Below are 23,567 nucleotides of genomic sequence, written 5' to 3'. Positions count from 1 at the left end.
AGGGCAAAAGAAAAAAGAAAAAAGAGACAAAAGAATAGGGACGGGACCTGCACCAGTGGGAAGGAGCTGTGAAAGAGGAAAGGTTTCCACACACTAGGAAGGTCCTTCGTGGACAGAGACTGCAGGGGGAGGAAGGGGGAAGCTTCAGAGCCACGGAGGAGAGCACAGCAACAGGGGTGCGGAGGGCAAAGCGGAGAGATTCCCGCACAGAGAATCGGTGCCGACCAGCACTCACCAGCACGAGAGGCTTGTCTGCTCACCCGCCAGGGCGGGCGGGGGCCGGGAGCTGAGGCTCGGGCTTCGGAGGTCGGATCCCAGGGAGAGGACTGGGGTTGGCGACGTGAACACAGCCTGAAGGGGGCTACTGCGCCACAGCTAGCCGGGAGGGAGTCCGGGAAAAGGTCTGGAGCTGCCGAAAAGGCTAGAGACAATTGCTTCCTGGTGCGCGAGGAGAGGGGATTAAGCGCGCTGCTTAAAGGAGTTCCAGAGACGGGCGCGAGCTGCGGCTATCAGCGCGGACACCAGAGACAGGCATGAAATGCTAAGGCTGCTGCTGCAGCCACCAAGAAGCCTGTGTGCGAGCACTGGTCACTATCCACACCTCCCCTCCCAGGAGCCTGTGCAGCCCGCCACTGCCAGGGTCCCGGGATCAGGAACAACTTCCCTGGGAGAACGTACGTCGCGCCGCAGGCTGGTGCAACGTCATGCTGGCCTCTGACGCTGTAGTCTCGCCCGGCATCCGTACTCCTCCCTCCCCACGGCCTGAGTGAGCCAGAGCCCCCAATCAACTGCTTTGACCGCGTCCTGTCTGAGCGAAGAACAGACGCCCTCAGGCGACCTACACACAGAGGCGGGCCATATCCAAAGCTGAACCCCAGGAGCTGCGCAAACAAAGAAGAGAAGGGGAAATCTCTGCCAGCAGTCTCAGGGCAGCGGATTAAATCTCCACAATCAACTTGACGTACCCTGCGTCTGTGGAAAACCGGAATAGACAACGAATCATCCCAAATTGAGGAGGTGGGCTTTGGGAGCAACTATATATATATTATTTTCATTTTTCTTTTTGAGTGTGTATGTGTATGCTTCTTTGTGTGATTCTGTCTGTATAGCCTTGCTTTTACCATTTGTCCTAGGATTCTGTCTGTCCTTTTTTTTTGTATAGATTTTAGCCCCTGTTATCATTGGTGGACTTGTTTTCTGATTTGGTTGCTCTCTTCATTCTTTTTTTTTAGTATTACTGTCTAATTTATTTTATTTTTAATAATTATTTTTTATTTTAATAATTTATTTTATTTTATTTATTTATTTTCTTCCTTTTTCCCTTTTCTTCTGAGCCATGTGGCTGACTGGGTCTTGGTGCTCTGGCCAGGTGTCAGGCCTGTGCCTCTGAGGTGGGAGAGCCGAGTTCAGGACACTGGTCCACCAGAGACGTCCTGGCTCCCCGTAATATCAAACGGTGAAAGCTCTTGCAGAGATCTCCATCTCAATGTAAGACCCAGCTCCATTCAACGAACAGCAAGCTACAGTGCTGGACACCCTATGAAAAACAACTAGTAAGACAGAAACACAACCACACCCATTAGCAGAGAGGCTGCCTAAAATCATATTAAGGTCACAGACACCCCAAAGCACAACACCGGATGCAGTCCTGCCCACCAGAAAGACAAGATCCAGCCTCACGCACCAGAACACAGGCACCAGTTCCCTCCTCCAGGAAGCCTACACAACCCACTGAATCAACTTTAGCTGCTGGGGGCAGACAGCAAAAACAATGGGAACTACAAACCTGCAGCCTGCAGAAAGGAGACCCCAAATACAGTAAGTTAAGTAAAATGACAAGACAGAAACACAACAGATGAAGGAGCAAGGTAAAAACCCATCAGAGCAAACAAAGAGGAAAAGAGCAGTCTACCTGAAAAATAATTCAGAGTAATGATAATAAAGGTGATCCAAAATCTTGGAAATAGGATGGAGAAAATACAAGAAACATTTAACAAGGATCTAGAAGAACTAAAGAGCAAACAAACAATGATGAACAAGACAATAAATGAAATTAAAAATTCTCTAAAAGGAATCCATAGCAGAATAACTGAGGCAGAAGAACGGATAAGTGACCTGGAAGATAAAATAGTGGAAATAACTACTGCAGAGCAGAATAAAGAAAAAAGAATGAAAAGAATTGAGGACAGTCTCAGAGACCTCTGCGACAACAATAAATGCACCAACATTCGAATTATAGGGGTCCCAGAAGAAGAAGATAAAAAGAAAGGGACTGAGAAAATATTTGAAGACATTAGAGTTGAAAAATTCCCTAATATGGGAAAGGAAATAGTTAATCAAGTCCAGGAAGCACAGAGAGTCACACACAGGATAAATCCAAGGAGAAACACGCCAAGATGCAAGAGCATTTCTAACTTCTTTATAGAACAGTGAATTTTTGGTTTATTTTCTTTTAAAATATTTTGGTTTTAAAACCATTATTATAAACATTTGTATGTTCATAAATAGTTTGGGAAGTTATGACTTAGTTTTAAAAATTGTTTAAAGCATGGGATACACAGAACCTCAAAAAAGGCTCAAATGACAATGATTTTGGCATAGATATATAACATTTTGAAATTCTAAGTCAAAAAGTTCCTTAATGGTATATATACTTCTTATTTGTTTAGTGTTTTTTTCAAAGGTGTTAACCTTAACATTTTAGAGGAGAAATGAATAGACAAGCCAAAAGTAAAAAAAAAAAAAAAAGCTATAAAAGTTTAAATTAAACAAGTTTGCTAACTTTAATACAGTCCCAAGGAAAACTATATTCTTGAAAGTTTAGGGCATTACTAGTTTCTTCTTAATGCTTAGCTTAAGATTTGAGATTTTTGGATGACCACAGCCCTTATTATCCTACTTCCTTTCAATATAATCATGCATTATGTTAGGGCTTACCTGTTTTATACTATTAAAAGTGAAGACAATAATGGGGTATGATTCAGCGATTCAAATTCAGGAAAACCACATCTGTTCTAAATTATATAATGGGGTTCCCAAGATGTTTTTATTTAAAAATTGTTTGTTTGTTTTTTTTTTTATTTAGCTGGTTACTGAGTTGGAAATTTTTGAAAAAGAATATGAAATAGATCTGACCTTAGGGGAACAATAAATTGTAATTCTGTTTAAAAATCAAATTTGTTTAACAGAATGATTAAGTTGATATTGAGTCAAAAGGAGATGTTAGGTATAATATATATATAATGTTTTATGTGTATAATGTTTACACCTTTCTAAAAATATGGGGGCATACAAATACATAGGCAAATTTGTTTTTTTTTGTTTTTTTTTTTTTTTTTTTGCTGTATGAGGGCCTCTCACTGCTGTGGCCTGTCCCATTGCGGAGCACAGGCTCCGGACACGCAGGCTCAGTGGCCATGGTTCACGGGGCTAGCCGCTCCACGGCATATGGGATCTTCCCGGACAGGGGCATGAACCCGTGTCCCCTGAATCGGCAGGTGGACTCTCAACCACTGCACCACCAGGGAAGCCCCAGCAAATTTGTTTTCGTTGTTGTTAACAGGTCTACATTTTAGTGACCTTTGTAATATAATTGAAAGACGTGGAGAAAAATATAATGGAAGAATTTTTCTCATTTAAATTTTAAAATATGTCACTTATTAAGCAATTGCTAAATAGGAAAAGATTCTAATTTTTTTTGTTTTTCATGGAATTCCCATAATCAGGCAATGTTATATGTGGAAAGACCCTTGTAAGAATCTGATTAATCTGTGTCACTATATTTTCCACCTTCAATATTTTTTCAATTTCTTTTCTGGCCTAAAGCCAGAAAAATATAAAAATTAATATTTATATTAATATGTATATCTTTCTTGTTATCTTTACCCTACCATGTTTCAAAATTCAAACATATGCTTTCTCATCTTTAAAGTCTATATGGATATCTGTCTATATATCTCTGCCAAGTATAAATTCTGAAGTCAGTTCTAACACTTAACTAAAGCTGTGACCTTGGGGAAGTTATTAATACCTCTGTGTAATTCAGTTTCTTCATTTGTGAATTCGAAGTGTCAACAGAAGTATCTACCATATAGTGTAATATTAGAATTAAATCAGTCAGTATATGATTGGAAGAGAATAAGACTTCAGTAAGGGTTAGCTGTTAACTACTAGTAATATTCACAATTCCACTATTGTCTCAGATCTACTATAACTTTTCCAGTCTACACAAATGAGTTGGCAGTAGTATAATATAATATAACATACTCATATTGTGAATCTAATGTTAACAAATGTTTTATTGATGCTTATATTTTTATGATTATCTTTTCTTCTCCCAATATATATTAAGGCTCTTGAATGCAGAGATGGAATGCTCTCTTTTCTCTGCATAGATGGTATAAATTGGTGGAGTACCTCAAAGGTATCAACAACAACTTAACCTATAAATATTTATCATGTTTATTGTTAAGGGAAGAACCTTGGAGTATTGGAACTGGGATCAGTATTATTTGCACTAATTATGTGGAAGTAAATCTGTAAAATCGATAAAAAATTATTGTATTTGTCCAATATTTGGAACATTTCAAAATAATTTCATTCATTTGAATTTAGGGAAACTTCTAACCTAATGTCTTTTTATGTTCTTCAAGTTATTTGCCTCTGTGCTATCTTTGGCCTGGAGTCCACATCTTTCGGATCATCTAGTGGCCTGTTTCTTCTTACCTGACAGGTATGTATAGCTCAGAGGTCACCTTATTAAATGAGACCTTTTGGATGACGCTCTCTAAAGCAGGACCACTCCTATCCCACCCAGTTCCACTATTTTTTTCTATTATTCTGGACAATTTTAATTACTATCTGAAATTATTTTGTTTAAATTTTTTCCCATTTTTATTTTTTTCCTTCCACCAGAATACTAGATCTATCATATAAGAGACCAGGTCTGTCTGACCCATATTTTTATACCCAGATTAGAACAGCAGCCAGAACATAATAGATGTTTAATAAATATCTTTTTAAAATGAATTAACAATTTACATGAGTTAAAAAATTTTCTTTTGGTGACATAAAATCAAGAATATTGTGACTCAAAGGGATTAAGGTGTTCTGTCCTAACTGTTGTCAAAAGCTTAAAGGAAAATAATATTATCCAGATGTATAAGTTGTCCTTAAATCTTTTATATTAAAAAGTATCAAAAGAAATAAAAATGTATCTAGAACATCAAGATGAAATAAGTCACCTAAACAAAGGGAAGTTTAGAAACATAGCCAAAGAGATAAAAAGATTATAGTTATCTGATGTGAACTTGGAAATAATTATGATAAATATGTTTAAAAGTTGTAATACAGGTTTTACCTTCTGGCCAAAATATACTAACAAGCACTAACTTTACTCTTCCACTCCCACAATTATAAACCTACAAAAAGTATATGAGGTAACACTTTTCAAGACCAGACAACATAAATAGTCATAAAATGACTGAGATGTTGATGATAAGAGACACGAAATTTAAAATGACTGTTTAAAATACATTCAACAATTGGAAAGAAAGAAGTAGTGCTAGTTTGCTAAATCGATCATAACCAAGTGTCACAAACTGGGTGGCTTAAACAGCATACAAGTATTGTCTCCCATTCTGGAGGCAAGAAGTTTAATTAAGATGAAGGTGTTTGCAGGATTGATTTCTTCTGAGGGCTATGAGAGAGAATCTGTTTCACTCTTCTCATGTAGTTTCTAGTGGTTTGCTACAATCTTTGGTATTCCTTTCTTTATAAAAGCATATTCCCAAACTCTGCCTTCATTTTCATATGGCATTCTTCCTGTGTGTATGGCTATGTCTAAATGTCCTCTTTTTATAAGGGTAATAGTTATATTGAACTATGGTTCATACTAAGGACCTCACTTTAGCTTAACTAATCACATCTTCAAATAAGGTCACATTCTGAGATTAGAGGAGTTAGGACTTCAACATGTGAATTTTGGGGGAACATAAATTATCTCATAACAATAAGTAAATCGATTTAGAATTTCAGCAAAGGAATTAAGGTCATAAAAATAAAATAAAAATTATAGAAGTTACAGCAAGATTAATGGAATGAAAATTAGCTGGATGAGTTTAACAGTAGATTGGAGACTTCAGAAAAAACTTAATTAATCTGAATACAATCCAATAGGATTTCAATCTGAAGAATAGAGAAAAAAAGCTTAAAAATAACTAAACAGAACCTCAGTGACTTGTGGGGCAATATCATTTAATCTAAATATTTTAAATGAAGTTCCAGAAAAAGGAGAGAAAAAATTGAGCAGAAAAATATTTGATAGAATAGTGTCCCAAAATATCTCAAATTACTGAAAAACCACAACCTACAGAGCCAAGAATCTCAGCAAATCCTAAACTGGATAAATTAAAAAAAAATCCTACAAAAAATTTCTCTTTGAAATTATCAAAGAGATTAGATAGATGATAGATAGGTAGGTAATTTTCCACTCATTTTCACTATATCCACAGCAATGCTATATCTTTAGCAGCAAGAACCATGCCTAGCACTTAGCAAAACCTGAAAGATCATTGAATAAATAAATAGATGAAAAACTAAAAAGAAACTAAGTTGTTACTGTGAAAAGTACAAAACACATGTAGCAATGGAAACACTTCTCATTGCTTTTTTTTTTTAATGAACTGAATCTTTAAGAAGTTTGTCTCATGACCCATGAATAGGGTTCAAATACACCAAGGGCCTGATGGAGCTAAGCAAAATCAATTTACATTCAAAATTCCAAGAATTGCCTGAGTAATATAGACAAATTTCAGCAGGTGTTATATCAATATGAATTATGTAGATGGTTGCCCAGAGAGCATGAGATATAATTTTAATGTTTGCCATATTGTTTGCCCAAAGGACATCTCATAAGTAATATGTTTAAAGAAAATATGTGGGTAGCAAACTGCTCTAAGAGTTAACAGAATAGGCTGAGACAACTTAGATACAGAATTTACCCATACAAGCTAATGTGACAGAATGTATAGCAAGGTAAAGGATGTAGCAAAAAGAATTAGTCAGGATCTACTTTTCTATGTCCAAGTTTTTTCTCTGATAATTTTACTCTTTGTACTAAAAACACCATTACTTTGTTTAGTGACTATTGATTAGGAAGGCCATACATACAAATAAATGGACAATACTGCAGTTTTCCAAAAGAGGTAAGGACCCCAAGACTAGGGGAGAAGCCAAGAGTAGTCTGCTACAATGGCAACTGATTGGGGATTCAGGATCCTGAAAAATAACTCTACACAATTCCTATTAACTGGGTTTCCATTTCAATATGTATTTAGATAAGACAAACAAACAGAAAAGCCCTCCATTCTCTAATTTATGACTAGAATATGAATGTTAAAATTGTTCAATAGATTAATATGTAATATGCCCTGGTATCTTAGAGCCACAATTTCTCTAAAATATTGCAGTTGGCAAAGACATGTTAACGTTTAATACACATTATTTTTAATTTATTTATTATTTATTTATTTATTTTTTCACTTTAAAAACATTTTTTATTGGAGTATAGTTGATTTACAATGTTATGTTAGTTCAGGTATACAGCAAATTGAATCAATTATACATATTCATATATCCACTCTTTTTTAGATTCTTTTCCGATATAGGCCATTACAGAGTATTGAATAGAGTTTACTGTGCTATACAGTAGGTCCTTATTAGTTATCTATTTTATATATAGCAGTGTAATACACATTATTTTTAAAAATCAGATAATCAAAGTTTTATCAGGACATTATGTTGGTCACTGTTTAACCAAAATTCAATAAATGAGTGAACTTTTGTGTTCATGGTGAAAGGAGTTTAGTGGTATAACTTGGTGAGCTCTGAAACAGAACCTCCTCAAATATATTATTTCACTAGTGCCTCAAATTCAATAAGCAGACATTTATTTATGAATCCTAAACGTTGTTCTTCTTTCCTTCTGTTTTTTCTTTCAATGCAAATGCTTCTAAAATGGTACATGTACTACATTCCTTACGCTTTAGTATACAGTGCAAGTTAAAGTGCATCAGAATCAATAGGAGTGATTTGAAAAACTATACAAGTTTTCATGTCCAAACTGTGTCACATATTTATTATATTAATTTTACCCTGGTTAAGATAACTAGAACAACATGAGCAGACTAGACATATGAAGAGAGTATGTGCTGATGGGAAGGGAGGGAAGAGCACACATGGAATGATGTCATGGAGTATTCACCAAAATTTATCTCTTCATTGTCCTATATTATTGTTCTGTCTAAGTTGGAGTCTGTCATCAGACACAGTTGAAAATCACAAATATCTGTATATATGTAGAAGCACAGTGGGTAGGAGAGAAATGAAATGAGCAATGCAAATGTTAAAGATATGTGTGTAAAAGAATGTCATAAAGCCCCTTCTGAAATTATTTTTACTAAAAACTGCCAGGTTTTTAAATTACAAATAGGGCCCTCAATTATTGGAGAAATCTCTGCTTGGTGATCCTTCAGGAAGGAATAATGCCTCAAATATCACGTGTTTTCTTTCATAAGGATCAAAAGACTTGAAATAAAATTTTTCTCCCAAACATAGCACTTTTATTTATTTACACGATTATTTTCTTAATTTCAATTATAAGTCACAATACATCTTCATACTTGATTTGGAGGTCAAACTAAATCTTTGTTGTTGTTCCTTGCTAACAGCAAGTCATACAATTGAGACATTTAGTTTTGGAACACAGCACTCATTTGATGTTTCATCACAATAAAACAGGAAGCAGGGTTTTACCCTATGAAACTGAGGGAAGATTCTCAAATATGAATTTTATAGATGAAATTTTATTTGAAATCTTTTATAGCCCCGTTTAACATTTGGAAGATTATCATTACTGCAGCTTTTCTGTGATTTTCTAATAAAACAAATAATCAGAATTAAATGTGTAGAAATTATATGATTGGAATAACTTTTGCTCTGTTTAATGGTGCCCTAGATTGTGTTCCCTGGAAACAGACTATCAATTTGTTTCAGGATGAGTTGAATTTAGAAGGTTTATTGGGGAGTTCTCTCAGGAGACACACTTGTGAAAAGATGGAATTTGTACTGGGAAGAGGGAGGAGCTGATCTATAATGTAGTGGGAGCTGAACCTTCAGCCAATCCCAAAATCTGGTGGCTCCTATTGCCAGCAGCTGGTCTCCACTCTGAAGAAAGGCAAAGAGGGATATGTTTGGTGGAAGAAAACTCACCACGATGTCTCTTGGAGCTCCCAGTTTAAATAATAAATAAGGATATGCAACAGCCACTGCCTGGTCCTTATTCAGAATTTAATATTTAATGACTGTTCTTGTAGAAACCTGAATATCTTAAACCAAAATCAAAATGCAAAGCAAAGAGTTGGTTTCTGTAATATGTTAAATTGTGAGACAGCACATGACAAACCAAACACTTCCAGTATTTTCTCAACTCCCCATCGCCAATATTAAGTCAGACCTGCACAATGATATTTTTACTCCTTAGCTCTTTCAGGAGCATGTTTTATGATTTCTGAAACTTTTCTGTGGTCCCTGAAAGCTGAGTTGCCGCAAGCAGCAAAGAACACATTTTTACTTGTTTTTTTTCTCTCTATCCAAACCGTTTTGCATATTGGGCTGCCTTGCGACTTATATGAGGTTTACCAAGTCACCCCTTTTGCCATAGCTTTATTTCAGTGTTGTACTTTGCTTCCTGGATTTTAATAGGAAGGTGGCTAGTGATTTGTCACATTATGGATCAATACCCTAATTAGAATTCGAGACTAGAATGTCTTTTATTTTTACTTCCTATTATAGACACCCATTACAAAAATGTTACTTGGTTGATTCTTTTCTCAGCTAGTTAATAAAATCCGAGGTATTTGCATTGTCCGAGAAGAAAGTTCTTACTCAGAATTCCAGAGTCCCAAATCACTAAATTCTCTGTTGCTTAAGAGACTAAAAAGATGAAAAGGTGAAAATAGAGTTTCCTTGCCTGATTGTTAATCAGCTAACAAAGTTGTCATTATATGTTGAGAGAGAGAGAGAGAGAGATAATTTGAAATAGAGAAATATTTATAACACTTTGCAATCACAATAGGGAGAGTTTCAGATTTCCCTAAGTAATATCTGAATTGTGTCATTTTTTGAGTGTGTAATGCTGTTAAAGCAATAATACAGTGTGTATCTATGCCAAAGGTAACTGCTCTGCCTATGCTTGTGTTTATTTTTCTCGTGAGATTTTTGCAAATAAAAAATTTCTCTTTGCCAGCAAAGTAACAGCTTCAATCAATTTCTCTTTTAGGTTATGTAAGAGATACTGATTAAATAAGGATGATTCACAGATGGAACATGAAGCACACTGTTCCCCCTGGATATTAAAGGACAAACAAACAAGGTCTTTTCAGACTTCAGTTTTCTGTCAGAATGATCAGAGAACGGTAGCTGAATGGCATCCATTAGGGAGAATCAAGGCCAACTATGGCAGTAGGTTTTGGTAAGTGCCCAAAAGTATCTCATGGGAACTATGAGACTGACCAAACAGGGCTCTCTTCCTGTCATGTAAGGTATCCGAATGCTGGCCTTTATTTAAGACTGACATTTGTGTGATTAACTATATGTTGAACTTTTGTACTTGTTCTTTTTTGCTATGTTCTCATTCGTAATCAAAGAGAAGTAATTTCCCTGTTTGATATGGTATGCAGCATTTTAACATCTGTTCCAGACTTTCTTCTTAATTACACCCGACTCTTAAGTGGTGCAACATACTGTTCTCAGTGCTCATATCTAGCTACCTGCCTGCTTTAACAATACTAGACATTTTATCCAAATTCTGACTTTTCAGTGCGAATCAATTGCTAGACTTATCACTACTACTTCTTTAAACTTCTCAAGTCTCTCTTCCTGTTCCTTACCTCTCTCTGTTTCATTCTCTCCCTATCATTTCCATTGAATTATTTTAATCCATAATCCCATGTGACCTGAATTATTTCAAGAGCTGCCTATCTGGTCTCTCTGCCTCAGGCTGCTCACCCTTCAAGTTGTTTCCACACTATAGTCAGAGTGGTCACTCAAAATTTCAGCTTTGTTTGTATGACCCCAATGTTTGAAAGACTTCAATGACTTTGCATTATTTTTAGTTTCAGATTTGACTCACTAAAATGATATAAAAATTATTTATTCTTTGACCTAGTCTTGCATCTCCAGCTTTACCTCTCATTAATCTCTCAGTTCTACCTCCTGTCCTATTTAATGACTTACAATTCCACAGTACAATGTGGCCTCTCTCACCAACCCTCATTTACATATGACAGTCCCTCTACTTGAAATTACTTTCTGCTTGAATAACTCTTATCTACTTCAGATTTTTTTTCACATATTATTTCCTTAGGGATATTTTTGCTTCTTTCTCTAAGACTAGATGAGGTGGCTCTCCTATGGCTAACCAAGCCTGTGTTCTGTGTTTTACCCCTACAGTAGAACTTATCAAGTTGTATTGTAATTACTTGTTTTCTTGCTGTCTCATATTCTATACAGCAAATTCTTTCAGGGCAGAAAGAATTGTTAGCTTCTTGAGCAGTTAGTGGATGCAAAAATAAATATTTATTGGTTAAGTAGATGAAAAAATTAATATTGTTTTATGTATATATGTGATGAGATTATATTTTCTAAGAAATGCTTTCTTTTTTTCTCAGACTTTGACATTTGTGAGCCTACATAAACTTAGATGCAATTTTGAGGAAATGCTCAGGGGAGGTGGGCGAGATCTGAAATTTACTATAATACTCAGAATAAGTTTTTCCAAATCCTTAAAGAATGCATAGCAATATGGAAACTATATAAAACTATAGAGGAAATTTAAGTTTCTTGCACAAAAAAGGGGTAAGTAAAAATAGGTGACAAAAAAATACCCTACCTATCTATTTGGTTTATTTCTGACAGAATTCAGAAATGAGTATTGATAAGACTTTTGACCACTTCATGATACAACTTTCCGTGAAGGTATGAATCAATTCACAGAAGATTTGTATGGGATGTATTAACAGTGAGATGTTTGAACAACATAGGAAGTCTCCCTTACCTCCATCGCTAGATACTGAACATCATCATAAACTGTAAATTTGGGAGATAATGGGAAACTTGTCACATATGTTTTTAAGGCTTCTTCAGGCAGGCAGTTATGGAATTCTTTTGTAAAGTATATGCTTGGAATCAACTAGTTAACCCTTTTGGGAGAAACTATAGCTGCCACTAGGAATCTTCACTTCTACACCTTAGACCAAACTTTCTACAACTACTGGGTTTCCATTTGAGGGAAAATGAAATGTGACAAGAAAAGGAAAAGTTATTCCTATGACTTATTTATTCTAGTAAATATTAAAAACTTGTGAAAGTATTGAAAGAAAGCTGAACTTGGATTGGAAAGTCTTGATTTTTAGCACAAGATTTGCCATTTAGCTGTTATTCTTAAAAATTGTCACAGAAAAGAATTACCTGAAGACTGTGGAAATTAAAATTTTGATCACTGATTTTTTTTAAAAGAGTAATTTAGCAGAATGAGCAACAAAATAGAAAAGGCATAAGGGCAACTTAATAGTGATGTAGCTCAGCTCCAAAAGCCATCTATTAGAAATTCCAGCAGAGAAGAGAGACAATGTTCAGTAGGGAATTATTCCAAAATAATAGAGGGAACTTTCTTCAATGTAAATTAGACATTATTGTTCTGAACTAAAAGCCAAGGAATATATATATATATAATTTCTACTCTTTGTCAGCTTCTGAGGCCTGTAATTTAATCATGGGTTTAAAATCAAAACAAACTAAACAAAAATAAAATATTGCTGTTATCATGGAACTTACAACATAATGGAGGAAGAGACAAATAAAAATTAATAAACATGTTATATTTTAATAAACATTAATAACATTTTATGTAATGATAAAAACTATGAGGAAAATGGCACAGAAATGAGAATGAAAATGGGAATCAAGAAGGTGACAGAAAGGCAAGGATTGCAGATGTTGTAAACTGTATAATGCCCTAGGATGAAGTCTAACAGAGAGTGTAGTGCACTGGAGCTGAGTGATCCGAAGGAAAATGGTGCGATAGGAAACAGGGTCTCGGTGACTCCATGGTAAAACTGGATTAACTTAATCCAAGTTGAGAACACAGTCAAATTTTGTGGCCTATTCAAACTATTACTAATGTAGGAAAGGTAAAACATATAGATATCTGCTAAACCAAAGCAGATAAATTGGCAAATTTATCAATTTTGCCAATATGGTGCACAGTTGATTATGTGACTGTGGAATATATAATCATACCTTTTGATTGAAGTGCAAAAACACTTCATGTCAGAGTTTTAAGTATATTTCCCAGAGTTCTTTGTATTTGGCTGTTTCATTGTTAGCAGTTTGATAATATTTCAATATTTTTTAATGCTTTAAAATTCTCAACTCACTTTTACTTGTAATATCCCATTTTGATTTTACAACCATCTTGTTAGATGGATTAGCATCCTAGTTCTACAACAAAGGAAATTTTCAATCAGATATTTAAAGGACTTTACCAAAGATTTTTAATCCCATGTTCAATTCAATATTCAGCTGCATTAGGCTGCCTCTTTAATAGGTTAATTAGGTGGTATCAAACTGAATATATATATATATGTATTTCATAAAAAATACAGTTGATAGATTGAATAGATACTTTCTAATCACTCTTCAAATACATCTTCTGATTTCTAGCAAAGTATTTAAAATTTCAAACATGCTATTTGATTTTCCAATTTTGAAATGTCTATTTCAAAATTGATTTGAAACTAGTTTTCTAAACACCCTTTTTTCCTGCAGTTTCCACGAAGAAATTTTCTTAGTTCACATAGCTATCTTAGGCAGTATATCCAAAAGTATATTGGTCAGAAACCCCAGCTTAGTAGCAGACCAACATGAGGCATTCCTCTTCATTGGAGATCCTTGCAGCAGTCATTCAGCAGACAGCTGAGGTACAAGGAGATGGAATCCAAAATCTCACCTGGTTTTAAACCTCCATGCATCTCAGGAGCTAGTATTCATAATGGCTTCATACCCAAATGTAAGATCCTTGCAGTGGTCATGTCAATTACAAGAGTCACTGCCCTTAGGAAAGCTCAAAATTCAGAGTTCCTCTCACAGTGCAGAAGCAGTTCATAAATCAGGAAACATTTTTCATGTAAATACTCTTGCTTAGTACTGTAACAGGCATTTTACGTTTTTCATGTGTCCCAGGGAATAATGCAAGAAAGTTAACCAAATGTTGACTACTCTTGCAGCAGAGGCAAGGGTTTTTAATCCTTACCTACTCAGGGTTGGGGAGCTATGCTTGTGTTGGACTAGCTCAGATAGAACTACTGGCTAATGTTGTTTGGGTCTCAAAGGCCCACTAGTAGTGGAAAAAGAATACCTCATCTAGAGTTTTGGGCTTTCCATTCATCCATTCATTCAACAAATAGCAACACTGAATATTTACTGTTTGCTAAAACCTCTTCCAGACTAAGGGCATAGTCAGGGAGCAAAACATCACATTCTTGTAGGAACAGAGAATAAGAGTGTTGAGAGAAATATTAGGTGGAATGTCTGGAATAGATTATTTATACCTGCTGATTAAACATAAGATGGGTTTTATGTAAAGTCTAGAGACAGAGATGTAAGACCATGAGTTCACAGAAATTGAAAGGTACAAATGTAATAGCAGATCCTGTGAGGAAATGGGATAATAGTCTGGCTGAACAGGAGGTGTTATCAGGGGCTTTCTTATATTCTGGTTCCTACAGTGAGAATTATGGCAAACCAGCTCTGACTGAAGGGCCATAAACAGGATGACAGACATACAAGCTCCATTCACAGGAGCCTAGATGTAAACATGATTCCTCAGCTACCCAAGTACGTGTATGTGGGCTTGAAATAGAAAAGTTATTACATCCCAGGTTAAAAATTAATTTTGCCCTAAAAAAATCTTTTAATTCTAGCTTCTAAAGATCCAAAGTGTCTGATTAAGGAAAATAATAGACAAATATACATGTTTTTTTCTGAGACAACTTCTGAGCAATAGGGGAATCTTTCATACAAAATTGAGGTTAAAGATACATATTATCATTTTCCTATACAACCCACTGAATATATAGAATGATCCATAGGTGTTTGAATTCTTTCTTTAAAATCCTTCAAATAAAATGTTTACATATCTTTAAGACTACATATTCTAAATTTGTCAAATTTTCACAGATTTCTATAAAAGGAACAAATACTGCTAAACCATTAAAATGTCAAGGAAGTCTGTAAAATTGAGATGGAAAGTCTGTATATTCAAAAGATTCAGTATTAATCAATTTTATCCACAGAGACTGAGATCTGTTTCTACAAGTTGAGTGACAGAGTTTGGGATGTGTACTGAGTACTAAAAGACTCAACCTTCATTTCATAGGCCATAGACAGCTACAGAATATTATAAGCAGGTGGACAACATGATCAGATTTGCATTTTTGAAAGATCACTCAGTCAGCAGTATGAAGGAAGAATAGGAGTTGACAACACTACAGACTAGGACACAGTTCAGTATGTGGAACAGTCCATTGCCAAATGAGTACAGTGGGCTAGAATGATTAAGCAACATAAGTGAAATAGTTCAAGTGTTGTCCTATTAGAGCTAAAAAACATTAAAGAAGAAAAAAGAAGAAACCCCACAAGTGGAGGCATAATTTGGCTGAAGGAAAGTCTTATAACTGGAGGTCTCTAAGAGGTTGAAGAAAAATGTTAACTAAAGAAAAAAATGGACTTTTTGTAAAGATGGAAGTAAGGATTACAAGCTTAAGCGTTAACAGTGGCTATCTTAATAATATAAAGCAGGCCTTTGCTTATTTTGTTAGGAATAATCTCCTTTACAACCACCAAGAGATTTAGATAAATAGATAGATAGATAGATAGATAGATAGATAGATAGATAGATAGATACATAGATATAGATATATCAACTATATATATAAAAAAAAAATGAAGGCATCCTTTTTTGACCCCTATGAAAGGATGACAATGAGAAGTAGTAGGGATTGTGGTTAGCTTCCCAGTGTATGACATATCTAAAGGAAGCAAGAAGTACTTAAATCCAGCTTATTTTGTCATAGAGAAGCATCTAGTGTAGGGATTGAGATTAGGAACTATCTGGTTGTCTGTCTCTCTTCCTTTTTAGGACAGTGACCTCTGGCAAATCACTGAACCTCTCTGCCTCAGTTTCTTTGTCTGCAAAATGGTGATTATATTTCCTACCTCATAGTGCTTCTATTACTATTACATTTCTTAAATCATTGTAAATATTTAGAAATAAACCTGGAATATAGTGGGCATGCATTCAAGGAATACACAGTTTCTTTTGACAAATGAGTTTCTTCTTGTGAGCCAATACTGAAGTACTGGTAGTAGTTGCTTGGATCACTGTATTGGAAATGATTGGATACTGATTCAGAAGATCCAAAGAGATCATTGAACACCATCATATAAACTTTCAGAATTTGAAGTTTTATGGGTTTAATACAGTTCAGAGTATGGCCATTGAAATGACTTGTTGAAGTTAATTATGGGTAAAATTTTAAGAAATTTTGGAAGCAAATTTTGTCTTCTATCTGAAAGTAGAAACTATTCAATATCATGGATTATATTTTTCTATCAGCATGTTTGCATGTAGTGTACATGCATGTGTGCATGTATGCATGTTTGTAGTCCCTTATATTATAGGGTAAACTTTAGAAAGACTATCAAATAGAAAATAAGATCTGATTTCCAGGATGATGCAAATAAATTTAAGATTTTTAAAAATTTGAGTGAATTATTAGATTGTCTATTAAATGAGATTTAGAAGGTTTTTGTTTGTTTGTTTTGTTTTGTTTTTTTTCAGATTCTAAACTTAAACTCTTGGGAGAAAAGGAACATAAACACCTCAACTGCAATTCAAACTAGAATTTCATATTTATGATAGAAACAGTGACTTTTTGATATGAAACTGGTTGAAATTTTGTTGAAATTGAGAAGAAAGTGAAGTTTTTAGTTTGCTTCTCACCTTACTGATGAATGCACTGTTTAACTATGGCAACTGACGATTATCATATTGCCAGTGATCTTCAGAAAGATTCATCCCAACCAGGCATGAAATTATTTTACAATAATATTACAGAAATGCTAGAACAAGTAAGATTAGCTAAGACTCAACATATAGGATGAGTTAAAGGAGATTCAATTTTGTTCATGTTTATTTGATATAGTTTTCATTTCCCTTGGATATTAATCCTATTTTTTAAATGAATTCCAGTAGCTTCCAAGTATAATGTTTTAATATTGCAACTACAACTTTCCAGAATCAAAAGTAATGTACAAAATGATTTTAATCTACTCAAAGCATTATGATTTCTTTTAATTGAATATTTTAGTCTGTTGAGTAAATATATATTTAAAGTATTATTTTTCTAACACATTCTTGTAAAATGAAGCATTATAGGGATTTTGAATCTTAGTGTTCTCTGTACCATTAACTGGCCATATTTAGTGAAGCACTGAGTAATGGAATAATTTCTTTAAGTTAAATATGCAATTAATACTGGAGACTAGCTATTTTCAAAGCAATAATATAATCACTACTATTTTGGTTTGATTTTCCTGTACTTTAAATTTTAATACAGAAAATAGGAAAACGTTGGCTTCCACTTTGAAAAATTATTTTATGACTTATTTTTTCAGTAAATTAAATGCAGGAATATATCTTCAGAAAGTTCCCTTTTTGTAGAGAAAATTTGTGATCTTAATTCAGTGTCCCAATGAAACTAGTCTCTTCATAAATTTGCAATGGTTTATTAATTTTAAATCACCAATCTGTACAATTGAATAATACCCCAAAACAACATGAATATATCAGAAAATCTAAAAATAAAAATAATATTTTTTATAAGAGATACTCATATATGCTGAAACTATATATATGATTTGTGTAATGTGGAATTGTCCTGTGCCCTTTCTCTGTATGTTTCAAAATGGCAGATGAAAATTTCATTTCTTTTATGGATGAATTTACTAAGATAAGAAGAAAGTGCATATTTATGGTAAAGATAAAGCTTTCCACAGAACAAATATTTTTCCCATGCAGCTAGACATCAGGTGTGAACTACAGTACCAAGCACGAGCTACTTAGCTGCCAAGTGATGGTTTATAGACAGTGATCTTACCAAGCTCTGACTGCCACTTTGAGAAAGCCATTGCAAGGGGTGAGACTGATTTTGTCTAAGGGAACACTGGAGTTAGACATAGTGTCCATCTGAAAGACATTTGTTCATAACTACGAGTTTTCATGAGACTTATTCATGAGACAATCCCATGGGTAACAGAAATATGGGGAAACATATTTCCCCAAACAGAGGGGTCAATAGGCATAGATACAGATATAGATACAGATTTTTTAAATGTTAAAATATATATCTGAAGTTAATATGGGCTTATTTGGGCCTGAAGTTATGCATTGTATATTTTTTTGTCAAAGTTGATATCTTATTCAGATAATGCTTTCAAGTTGAGAATGAATTTTGAGCATTTCATTAATTGTTCTAAGGCATTATTTTACAGACTATATTATGTTACACTGCATACCTAAAAATATTTCATTTAAGTAATATTTTACTTTCCAAATTTAGATTGTCCTTCTTTCTTGAGATCATAAATAGTACACCATGAACCGATATCATAGAAAATGTCTTCATAACCTGTTTCTGGAAGTGTAATTGCTGATTATAAGGTAAGTATATATCTAATGATTTTGATACAAGTTGCCCTGTTACTTTCTATAAATAGTAAGAAAATTTATACTCTAACACATAGTATGTCAGAGTGACACTGTCACCATTCCCAAACTGATACTAGAATAGTTTTTAATATGTGTATTATCAATGTATTAAATGAAAAGTATCATTTTCATTTGTGATTAAAATTGATGTGACCATTTTTAATATGGTTGGTCTTTAGAATTTTCTTTTGCATAGTTTTAGTTATGTCTTCTTATTTATTTTTCAATTAGGTTGTAAAAACTATTTAAAGTATTAATAATTTGTATCATATGTGTTTTATGTTTATTTTTCTCTTTGCTTTTTATTTAAAATTTGTATACAACTTTATTTTATATAGTTAAATGTATACATTTGTTTTATCCTTCTATATATATTTTTTATTTTAAAGTATACCTAAATTATATTTTGAAGTATTTATGCTGTTTTTATCTTTAATATATCAAATTTAATTTTATGTATGGTTTGAAATAGGCATTAATTTAAATTATATTTTTTTCTAAGAGTAACCATTTTCTTGCAGTTAACTTCACTGATTTGAAGTGCTTTGTTTATTATTTACTTCATTCTCTCTATATATAACACATATATATACACACACACAGAATATGTGTGTGTGTCTGTATGCATAGTATGTTGCCTTGAAGCTTTCTAGGCTGTTTCATTCTCTATTAATGTTTTGGTAAGACAATTATTAAAATATTTTAGACTTAAAATGCTCTTTAATATTTGAAAATGCTAATCTATTCCTTTCTTCTCTTATGTTCTACTTCATATAGATGAAATTTAAATTCTGTCAGTGTCCATTCTTCACAACCCACACCTCAGTTTGGGGGGACTTTTATTGTGGTTGTATTAAACTTTAAGAAAACTAGGGAAAATTAACATCTCAGTAGTACTTGATACACCAATGCATAAAGTGGTGCTTCCATTTCATAAACTATTTTTTATAACTCTCCTTAACATTTTGAAGTTTTGAGTTTATAGTAAATTTGCTTTTCTGCTTTGGTTTTTCTGTAGTTTTCCAATGTCAGTTTCTACTTCACATTACTTGCTTACTTTAATTTCATGAAGACTGTTTTTATTTATACTGTAACCAGAAACTTTTAAGAAGCTTTCAATTCTAGTTGTTTTCTAAATGATTCTAATTATTTTTTCAATTAAACAATGTATGTAGTATAAAGACTAATAATTTTCTTCACATTTATAAGTTCTTATTTACTATCTTATTGCTTCTTGTTTTAAAAAATTGTCATTCAAAAGATCACTAGTCATCCTTTCCTTCCAGAATTAATGTTATTAAATGTGGATTAGTAGTATTTCACTATGTTCTTTGGGATACCAGTTCTCCATCACTTGGAGTCCATGTGGTTGTGTGAACTGGGTTCCCTGCTCATGTTCCAGGGGTTAACATGGGACACAGGCCTGGACAATCAGAACATCAAATCTCTCTCACACTGACTAGATCAAGGATCACCATATGAACAATTCTTCATTCATCATATGATATTTTATGTGTCATCTTGTCAGCTTTGGTTTTTGACTCAGAATTTAGCATGTGAATAAAATAGACCTGAAAAATTCAACTATGAGACATTGATCTAATGTTACAAGGAAAGAATATTTTCTCCAGCTATAATTCAATGTGGGAGCACTCAAGCTGGAAGCAACTGGATAAATCTAGATAAAGAAAAAATTGCAAGAATCAAACAAACACCAAAAGTAGAAGAACCAAAATATAGAGAATAATTTTCATGAACCCCAACTGCTTACAGGGATATTTCTAAAACAGATGACTTTTTCTTACATATCTCTGGAATGGTAACATGATGACATGCAATGGAACCTGTGAGAATGTGCAGGATATAGATAGACATTTGAGTTACATATGTCAAAATATGCTAAGATAAGCCAATGTAAAGATTTATTCTGCACCTCCCAAGGAGCTCTCTTTTAATCTCTTTTCTATGCAATGACATAAGAATACAGGCCAATTCCATCTACAACTTTGAAATCTCAGTCCATATTCCCTATTTTTTCCTTACAGGCTAACAATTCTCAGCTTGAAATATTACATATTATTTCTGTTTACATGTAATTGTCTAGAACTGTTAACTTGATTCATCCTGATTTGAGGAGGCTAAGAAGTTTACATTTCCTATGTTCCTGGAAAATGGAAGAGAACAGAATAAGGGTAAATGGTATTAATTCCTCCAACAATAATTAATTAATGGTTTATGCATTTACTCACTCAGAGAGGAGAGAATGATTCCAAAGTTTGGTCTGTGTTAAAGCCATTATAGTTCTCTTGTTATTTTGACATAAGACCTTCCCACAGTTGAGGTCAAGGCTGAAATTCTGTAAGTTGATTGTAAATACATAAAAAAGAGAAAATATATGACAATAATAAACAGAAACATGCCTGCTTTGGAATTTAATAAATGAAAAAAGACATTTCATGTCAATGGAGAAAAGACCCATTTAGTATTTCTGAAATAACTTTAGTATTAGAGAACCATATGCATTTTGTATGAATTGTGTTAGTTTTTATTCAGAAAATTAATGACAATTACTAAAAAATATAACTAATATTTGGACTAATGTTATCACTTTGGAAGAATTTCACATCTAAAATTATGCCTCTTGCATTCCTATACACTAACAACAAAAGATCAGAAAGAGAAATTAAGGAAACAATCCCATTCACCATTGCAACAAAAAGAATAAAATACCTGGGAATAAACCTACCCAAGGAGGTAAAAGATCTGTACTCAGAAAACTAGAAGACACTGATGAAAGAAATCAAAGATGACACAAACAAATGGAGAGATATACCATGTTCTTGGATTGGAAGAATCAATATTGTGAAAGTGACTATACTACCCAAAACAATCTACAGATTCAATGCAATCCCTATCAAATTACCAATGTCATTTTTTACAGAACTAGAACAAAAAATTTTTAAATTTGTATGCAGAAAAAAAAGACCCCAAATAGCCAAAGCAATCTTGAGGGAAAAAAGTGGAGCTGGAGGAATCAGACTCCCAGACTTCAGAGTATACTAAAAAGCTACAGTAATCAAGACAATATGGCACAAAAACAGAAATATAGATAAATGGAACAGGATAGAAAGCCCAGAGATAAACCCATGCACCTATGGCCAACTAATCTATGACAAAGGAGGCAAGGATATACAATGGAGAAAAGACAGTCTCTTCAATAAGAGGTGCTGGGAAGACTGGACAGCCAATATAAAAGAATGAAATTAGAACACTCCCTAGCACCATACACAAAAATAAACTCAAAATGGGTTAAAGACCTAAATGTAAGACCAGACACTATAAAACTCTTAGAGGAAAGCATAGGAATAACACTCTTTGACATAAATCACAACAAGATATTTTTTTAACCCACCTCCTAGAGTAATGGAAATATAAACAAAAATAAACAAATAGGACCTAATGAAACTTAAAAGGTTTTGCACAGCAAAGGAAACTATAAACAAATGAAAAGACAACCCTCAGAATGGGAGAAAATATTTGCAAATGAAACAACTGACAAAGGATTAATCTCCAAAATATATAAACAGCTCAATATTAAAAAAACAAAAAACCCAATCAAAAAATGAACAGAAGACCTAAATAGACATTTCTCCAAAGAAGACATACAGATGGCCAAGAAACACATGAAAAGCTGCTCAACATCACTAATTATTAGAGAAATGCAAATCAAAACTACAGCGTGATATCACTTCACACCAGTTAGAATGGGCATCATCAGAAAATCTACAAACAACAAATGCTGGAGAGGGTGTGGAGAAAAGGGAACCCTTGCACTATTAGTGGGAATGTAAATTGATACAGACACTCTGGAGAACAGTATGCAAGTTCCTTAAAAAACTGAAAATAGAACTACCATATGACCCAGCAATCCCATTACTTGGCACATACCAGAGAAAACCATAATTCAAAAATACACATGCACCCCAGTGTTCATTGCAGCACTATTTCCAATAGCCAGGTCATGGAAGCAACCTAAATGCCCAATGATAGATGAATGGATGAAGAAGATGTGGTACATATATACAATGGAATATTACTCAGACATTAAAAGGAACATAATTGGGTCATTTGTAGAGACGTGGATGGACCTACAGACTGCCATACAGACTGAAGTAAGTCAGAAAAAGAAAATCAAATATCATATATTAATGTATATTTGCAGAATCTACAAAAATGGTACAGATGTACCAGTTTGCAAGGCAGAAATAGAGACACAGATGTAGAGAACAAATGTATGAACATCAAGGGGAGAAAGTGGGTGGGGGATGGTGGTGGTGGTGGGATGAACTGGGAGACTGGGATTGACATATATACACTAACATGTATAAAATAGATAACTAATAAGAAAGAACCTGCTGTATAAAAAATAAAGTAAAATTCAAAAACAAATAAAAACTAAAATTATGCCTCTTGTTTCTCACATCTTTTTTCACTTCTGTGTTGATGAGTTTATTTATAAAAGAAAGCACATAATAATTATGTGCTGTGATGGAAAATATTATTTTAATGTTTGGATATGTTTTGTACTGTATGTAATCTATAATATGGCTGATGATTTCCTGAAGCAAATTGGACCACTAGAGTTACTATAATGTTTGTTTTCAAATATATATAAAAT

The 23,567-nt window shown here is 33.8% G+C and overlaps 2 long non-coding RNA genes across 2 annotated transcripts; both read left to right on the top strand.

Annotated features, from left to right (window-relative positions):
* The first annotated feature begins 145 nt into the window (after window positions 1-145).
* LOC136794418 (uncharacterized) lies at window positions 146-17,048 on the top strand. The gene is made up of 5 exons (XR_010841193.1): window positions 146-1,017; window positions 4,653-4,732; window positions 10,340-10,531; window positions 16,259-16,318; window positions 16,961-17,048. It is a non-coding gene; the product is annotated as an uncharacterized lncRNA (long non-coding RNA).
* A 79-nt stretch (window positions 17,049-17,127) lies between these two features.
* LOC136794419 (uncharacterized) lies at window positions 17,128-20,337 on the top strand. Its single transcript, XR_010841194.1, has 3 exons — window positions 17,128-17,206; window positions 18,741-18,841; window positions 20,292-20,337. It is a non-coding gene; the product is annotated as an uncharacterized lncRNA (long non-coding RNA).
* The last annotated feature ends 3,230 nt before the right edge of the window (window positions 20,338-23,567 follow it).

The sequence above is a fragment of the Kogia breviceps genome, chromosome 6 (genome assembly GCF_026419965.1).
Source record: "Kogia breviceps isolate mKogBre1 chromosome 6, mKogBre1 haplotype 1, whole genome shotgun sequence".
NCBI classification, from domain to species: Eukaryota; Metazoa; Chordata; class Mammalia; order Artiodactyla; family Physeteridae; genus Kogia; species Kogia breviceps.
Note: the sequence above shows the minus strand (reverse complement) of the source record. Positions and strands in the feature narration are given on the sequence as shown.